Source organism: Chiloscyllium plagiosum, unplaced genomic scaffold (assembly GCF_037043375.1).
Source record: "Chiloscyllium plagiosum isolate Xiang-an unplaced genomic scaffold, Cpla_swu_hap1 HiC_scaffold_46, whole genome shotgun sequence".
Taxonomy (NCBI): Eukaryota; Metazoa; Chordata; class Chondrichthyes; order Orectolobiformes; family Hemiscylliidae; genus Chiloscyllium; species Chiloscyllium plagiosum.
In genome coordinates, this window is record NW_028270184.1 from 34,400,033 (window position 1) to 34,407,070 (window position 7,038).

Below are 7,038 nucleotides of genomic sequence, written 5' to 3' on the forward strand. Positions count from 1 at the left end.
ACTCTCTCCCTTTCTCACACTTTCTCCCTCTCTATCTCTCGCTCTCTCTCACCCTCTCTCACCCTCTCCCTCTTTCACCCTCTCTCCCTCTTACACACTCACTCGTGCTCTCTCCCTTTCGTCCTCTCTCCCTCTCGCTCCCTCTGCCTCTCTCGCACTCTCTCTCTCACCTACTTTTTCTCTCTCGCTCACCCTGTCTCGCCCTTTCACTCTCTCTCCCTCTCGCCCTCTCTCTGACTCTCTCGCCATCTCAACCACCCTCTCCCTCTAGCTATCTCTCGCCCTCACGCCCTCTCTTGCCTTCTCTCTATCTCTCTCGCCCTCATTAACTCTCTCTCTCGTCCTCTCTCCTTCTCGCCCTCTCTCCGTCTCTCACCCGCTCTCCCTCTCCCGCACTCTCGCCCTCTCTAGCCCTATCACCCCCACTCTCCCTCTCTCACCCTCACTCCCTCTCTCTCTTGCCCTCTCTCCCTCTCTCGCCCTCACTCCCTCCTTCCCCCTCTCTCCCCCATCGCCCTCTCTACCTCTCTTGCCCTCTCTCCCTCTTTCGTACTCTCTCCCTTTCTCACACTTTCTCCCTCTCTACCTCTCGCCCTCTCTCGCTCTCTCGCCCCCTCTGCCTCTCTCGCCCTCTCTCCCCTACTTTTTCTCTCTCTCGCCTTGTCTCGCGCTTTCGCCCTCTCTCCCTCGCTCGCCCTCTCTCGCACTCTCGCCCACTCTCGCTCTCTCGCCCTCTCTCCCTCTCGCCCTCTCTCTGACTCTCTCACCGTCTCAACCACACTCGCCCTTTCACTATCTCTCGCCCTCACAACCTCTCTCGCCTTCTCTCTCTCTCACCCTCATTAACTCTCTCTCGCTCTCTCTCCATCTCGTCCTCTCTCCCACTCTCGCCCTCTGTCTCCCTCTCTTGCCCTCACTCTTTCTTTCGCCCTCTCTCCCTCTCTTTCACCCTCTGTCCCTCTCTCTCGCTCGTCCTCCACCCCTATCTCTCTCGCTCCCTCTCTCTCGCTCGCCCTCCGCCCTCTCTCACCCTCTCTTGCCCTCTGTCACTCTCTCTCGCCCTCTCTCCCACGTTCGCCCTCTCTCGCTCTCTCCGGCTCTCGCCATCTCTCCCTCTTTCGCCGTCTCGCCCACCTTCGCCCTCACTCTCTCTCTCTCTCTCTCGCTCGCCCTCTTGCCCACTCTCTCTCACTCGCCCACTCGCCCTCTCTCACCCTCTGTCACTCTGTTTCGCCCTTTCTCCCTCTTTCGCCCACTCTCCCTCTCCCCCGTTCTCGCCATCACTCCCTCTCTCTCCCTCTCTCCCTCTCTCACTTTCTCTCCGTCTTTTGTACTCTCTCTCTCTTTCTCTCGCCCTCTCTCCCTCTCTCCCTCTCTCGCTCTCTCTCGCCGTCTCTCCCTCTCTCACCCACTCTCCCTCATTTGCCTTCTCTCCCTCTCTTGCTCGCTCCCCCTCTATCCCCCTCTCTCCCTCTCTCACCCTCTCTCACCCTCTCTCCCATTTTTGCCCTCTCTCCCTCTATCACCCTCTCTCGCTCTTTGTCCCACCCCCACTCTCTCGCTCTCACTCTCTCCCTCTCTCGCCCAACACCTTCTCTCACCCTCTCTTGCCCTCTTGCCTTCTCTCCCTCTCTCGCCCACGTCCCCTCTCTCGCCTTCCCTTCCTCTATCACCCTCTCTTGCCCTCTCTCCTGCTGTCCCTCGCTCCCTCTGTCTCGCTCTCGCCCTCTCTCCCTCTCTCACCCCCACTCCCTCTCTCATCCTCTCTCTCACCCCACTTTCTCTCTCTCATTCTCTCACATCCTGTCGCACTCTCTCACTCTCTCGCCCTCTCTCCCTCTCGCCCTCTCTCCCTCTCTCGCCCTCTCTCCCTCTCTCGCCATCTCGCCCTCTCTCACCCTATCGCACTCCCTCTCCCTCTCTCACCTGCACTCTCTCCATCTCCCGCCCCCTCTCCATTTCGTCCTCTCTCCCTGTCTCGCCCTCTCTCTCTCACAATCTCATCCTCTCTCGCCGTCTCTCGCCCTCTCTCTACCACTGTCCTTCTATTGCCCTCTCTCCCTCTTTCACGCTCTCTCCCTCTGTCGTTCTCTTGCCCTCTCTCGCCATCTCTCGCTCTTTCTATCCCTGTCTCCCTCTCTCGCCCGCTCTCCCTCTCTCACACTCTTTCTTTCTCGCGCCCTCTCTCCCTCTTTCGCTTTCTCAGCCTCTCATCCTCTCTCACCCTCTCTCCCTCTCTCGCGTTCTCTCGCCCTCTCTCTCTCTCGCCTTCTCTCCCTCTCTTTCACCCTCTCTCCCTCTCTCGCCCTCTCTCGCTCTCCCTCTCTCTAGGACTTGCTCGCCCTCTCTCCCTCTCTGCCCTCTCTCCCACTCTCGCCCTCTCTCTCTCACACACCGTCTTTCGCTCTCTCTCCCTCTCTCGCCCTCTCTCGCCCTCTCTCCATCTGTTGCCCTGTCTCCCGCTCTCGCTCTCTCACCCTCTTTCATACTCTCTCCCTCTCTCGCACTCTCTCCCTCTCTGCCTCTCTCGACCTCTCTCCCTCTCACGCTCTCTCCCTCTCTCGCCCTCTCTCCCTCTCTCGCTCTCTCTCCCCCTCTCACCCACTCTGCCTCTCTCACCCTCTCTCCTTCTCTCGCCTCTCTCGCCTCTTTCGCCCTCTCTCCCTCCTTCACCCTCTCTCCCTCACTCGCCCTATCTCCCTCGTTCGCTCTCTCTCCCCCTCTCGGCCTCTCACCCTCTCTCGACCTCTCTCCCTCTTTCGTACTCTCTCCCTATATCGCCCTCTCTTCCTCTCTCGCTCTCTCGTGTCCTCTCTCCCTCTCTCGCCCACTCTCCCTCTCTCGCCCTCTTTCCTGCTCTCGCTCTCTCGCCCACTCTCAAACTCTCTGCCTCTCTCACCCTCTCTCCCACTCTCACTCTCTCTAACTCTCAGTCTCGCCCTCTCTCCCTCTCGCACTCTCTCCCTCTCTCTCTACCTCTCTCCCTCTCTCACCCTCACTCTCTCCCTCTCTCGCCCTCTCGCAGTCCCTCCCTCTCCCGCCTTCTCTCCATCTCACCCTCTCTCCCTCTCTTGCCCTCTCTCCGTCTCTCGCCCTCTCTCCCTCTCTCGGCGTCTCTTGCCCTCTCTCTCCCTCTCTCTTGCCACCTCTCCCTCTTTTAGCCTCTCACCCTCTTTCTCTCCCTCTCCCTCTCTCGCCTTCTCACGCCCTCTCTCGCTCTCGCACTCTTTCCCTATTTCGTACTCTCTCCCTCTCTCGCACTCTCTCCCTCTCTCCCTCTCTCACCCACTCTCCCTCTCTCACCCTCTCTCCCTCTCTCGCCATCTCGCCCTCTCTCAGACTATCTGCCTCTTTCGCACTCTCTCCCTCCTTCGCCCTCTCTCCCTCACTCGCCCTCACTCCCTCGTTCACACTCTCTCCCCCTCTCGGCCTCTCTCCCTCTTTCGTACTCTCTCCCCCTATCACCCTCTCTCCCTCTCTCGCTCTCTCTTGCCCTTTCTCCCTCTCTCGCCCACTCTCCCTCTCTCGCCCACTTTCCTGTTCTCGCTCTCTCGCCTACTCTCAAACTCTCTGCCTCTATCACCCTCTCTCCCACTCTCACCCTCTCTAACTCTCACTCTCGCCCTCTCTCCCTCTCGCCCTCTCTCCCTCTCTCTACCTCTCTCCCTCTCTCACCCTCACTCCCTCCCTCTCGGCGTCTCTTGCCCTCTCTCTCCCTCTCTCTTGCCACCTCTCCCTCTTTTAGCCTCTCACCCTCTTTCTCCCTCTCTCCCTCTCTCGCCTTCTCACGCCCTCTCTCTCTCTCGCACTCTCTCCCTCTTTCGTACTCTCTCCCTCTCTCGCCCTCTCTCCCTATCTCCCTCTCTCGCTCTCTCTTGCCCTCTCTCTCCCGCTCTCTTACAACATCTCCCTCTTTCGCCCTCTTGCCCTCTCTCGCCTTCTCTCGCCCTCTCTCTCTCTCGCCTTCTCTCCCTCTCTTTCGCCCTCTCTCCCTCTCTCGCCCTCTCTCGCTCTCCCTCTCTCTCGGACTTGCTCGCCCTCTCTCCCTCTCTGCCCTCTCTCCCACTCTCGCCCTCTCTCTCTCTCTCTCACCCAGTTGCCCTCTCTCGCCCTCTCTCCCTCTCTCGCCCTCTCCCTTGACACTTCTCCCTCTTTCACCCTCTCGCCCTCTTTCACCCTCTCTCCATCTCTCACCTTCTCTCGCCCTCTCTCTCGCCTTCTCTCCCTCTCTTTCGTCCTCTCTCCCTCTCTCGACCTCTCTCGCTCTCCCTCTCTCTCGGACTTGCTCGCCCTCTCTCCCTCTCTGCCCTCTCTCCCACTCTCGCCCTCTCTCTCTCTCACCCACTTGCCCTCTCTCGCCCTCTCTCCCTCTCTCGCCCTCTCTCTTGCCACATCTCCCTCTTTCGCCCTCTCGCCCTCTTTCACCCTCTCTCCATCTCTCGCCTTCTCTCGCCCTCTGTCCCTCTCTGCCCTCTCTCCCACTCTCGCCCTCTCTCTCACACACACCGTCTTTCGCTCTCTCTCCCTCTCTCGCCCTCTCTCGCCTTCTCTCCCTCTGTTGCCCTGTCTCCCGCTCTCGCTCTCTCTCCCTCTTTCATACGCTCTCCCTCTCTCGCACTCTCTCCCTCTCTCCCTCTCTCGCCCTCTCTCCCTCTCTCGCTCTCTCTCCCTCTCTCGCCCACTCTCCCTCACTCACCCTCTCTCCTTCTCTCGCCTCTTTCGCCCTCTCTCTCTCTTTCACACTCTCTCCCTCACTCGCCCTATCTCCCTCGTTCGCCCTCTCTCCCCCTCTCGGCTTCTCACCCTCTCTCCCACTTTCGTACTCTCTCCCTCTATCGCCCTCTCTCCCTCTCTCGCTCCCTCGTGTCCTCTCTCCCTCTCTCGCCCACTCTCCCTCTCTCGCCCTCTTTCCTGCTCTCGCTCTCTCGCCCACTCTCAAACTCTCTGCCTCTCTCACCCTCTCTCCCACTCTCACTCTCTCTAACTCTCAGTCTCGCCCTCTCTCCCTCTCGCCCTCTCTCCCTCTCTCTACCTCTCTCCCTCTCTCATCCTCACTCCCTCCCTCTCTCGCCCTCTCGCAGTCTCTCCCGCTCCCGCCTTCTCTCCATCTCACCCTCTCTCCCTCTCTTGCCCTCTCTCCGTCTCTGGCCCACTCTCCCTCTCTCGGCGTCTCTTGCCCTCTCTCTCCCTCTCTCGTGCCACCTCTCCCTCTTTTAGCCTCTCACCCTCTTTCTCTCCCTCTCCCTCTCTCGCCTTCTCACGCCCTCTCTCGCTCACGCACTCTCTCCCTCTTTCGTACTCTCTCCCTCTCTCGCACTCTCTCCCTCTCTGCCTCTCTCGCCCTCTCTCCCTCTCACGCTCTCTCCCTCTCTCCCTCTCTCGCTCTCTCTCCCTCTCACCCACTCTCCCTCTCTCACCCTCTCTCCCTCTCTCGCCATCTCGCCCTCTCTCAGACTATCTGCCTCTTTCGCCCTCTCTCCCTCCTTCGCCATCTCTCCCTCACTCGCCCTCACTCCCTCGTTCGTCCTCTCTCCCCCTCTCGGCCTCTCTCCCTCTCTTGCCCTCTCTCCCTCTTTCGTACTCTCTCTCTCTATCGCCGTCTCTCCCTCTCTCGCTCTCTCTTGCCCTTTCTCCCTCTCTCGTCCACTCTCCATCTCTCGCCCTCTTTCCTGCTCTCGCTCTCTCGCCCACTCTCAAACTCTCTGCCTCTATCACCCTCTCTCCCACTCTCACCTTCTCTAACTCTCACTCTCGCCCTCTCTCCCTCTCGCCCTCTCTCCCTCTCTCTACCTCTCTCCCTCTCTCACCCTCACTCCCTCCCTCTCGGTGTCTCTTGCCCTCCCTCTCCCTCTCTCCTGCCAGTTCTCCCTCTTTTAGCCTCTCACCCTCTTTCTCCCTCTCTCCCTCTCTCGCCTACTCACGCCCTCTCTCTGTCTCGCACTCTCTCCCTCTTTCGTACTCTCTCCCTCTCTCGCCCTCTCTCCCTATCTCCCTCTCTCGCTCTCTCTTGCCCTCTCTCTCCCTCTCTCTTGCCACATCTCCCTCTTTCGCCCTCTTGCCCTCTCTCGCCATCTCTCGCCCTCTCTCCCTCTCGCCTTCTCTCCTTCTCTTTCGCCCTCTCTCCCTCTCTCGCCCACTCTCCCTCTCTGCCCTCTCTCCCACTCTCGCCCTCTCTCTCTCTCTCACCCACTTGCCCTCTCTTGCCCTCTCTCCCTCTCTCGCCCTCTCTCTTGCCACATCTCCCTCTTTCGCCCTCTCGCCCTCTTTCACCCTCTCTCCATCTCTCACCTTCTCTCGCCCTCTCTCTCTCTCTCGCCTTCCCTCCCTCTCTTTCGCCCTCTCTCCCTCTCTTGACCTCTCTCGCTCTCCCTCTCTCTCGGACTTGCTCGACCTCTCTCCCTCTCTGCCCTCTCTCCCACTCTCGCCCTCTCTCTCTCTCACCCACTTGCCCTCTCTCGCCCTCTCTCTTGCCACATCTCCCTCTTTCGCCCTCTCGCCCTCTTTCACCCTCTCTCCATCTCTCGCCTTCTCTCGCCCTCTCTCCCTCTCGCCCTCTCTCTTACCACCTCTCCCTCTTTCGCTCTCTCGCCCTCTATCGCCTTCTCTCACCCTCTCTCTCGCCCTCTCGCCCTCTCTTTCGCCCTCTCTCACTCTCCCTCTCTATCGCACTTGCTCGTACTCTCTCTCACTCTGACCTATCTCCCACTCTCGCCCTCTCTCTCTCACCCTCTTGCCCTCTCTCGCCCTCTCTCCCTCTGTTGCCCTCTCTCCCGCTCTCGCCCTCTCTACCTCTTTTTTACTCTCTCCCTCTCTCTTGCCACCTCTCCCTCTTTTGCCCTCTAGCCCTCTATCGCCTTTTCTCATCGTCTCTCTCTCTCTCGCCCTCTCTCCCTCTCTTTCGCCCTCTCACCCTCGCCATCTCTCTCGCACTTGCTCGTACTCTCTCCCTCTCTGCCCTATCTCCCACTCTTGCCTTCTCTCTCTCACCCTCTTGCCCTCTCTCGCCCTCTCTCCCTCTCTCGCCCTCTCTCCCTCTCA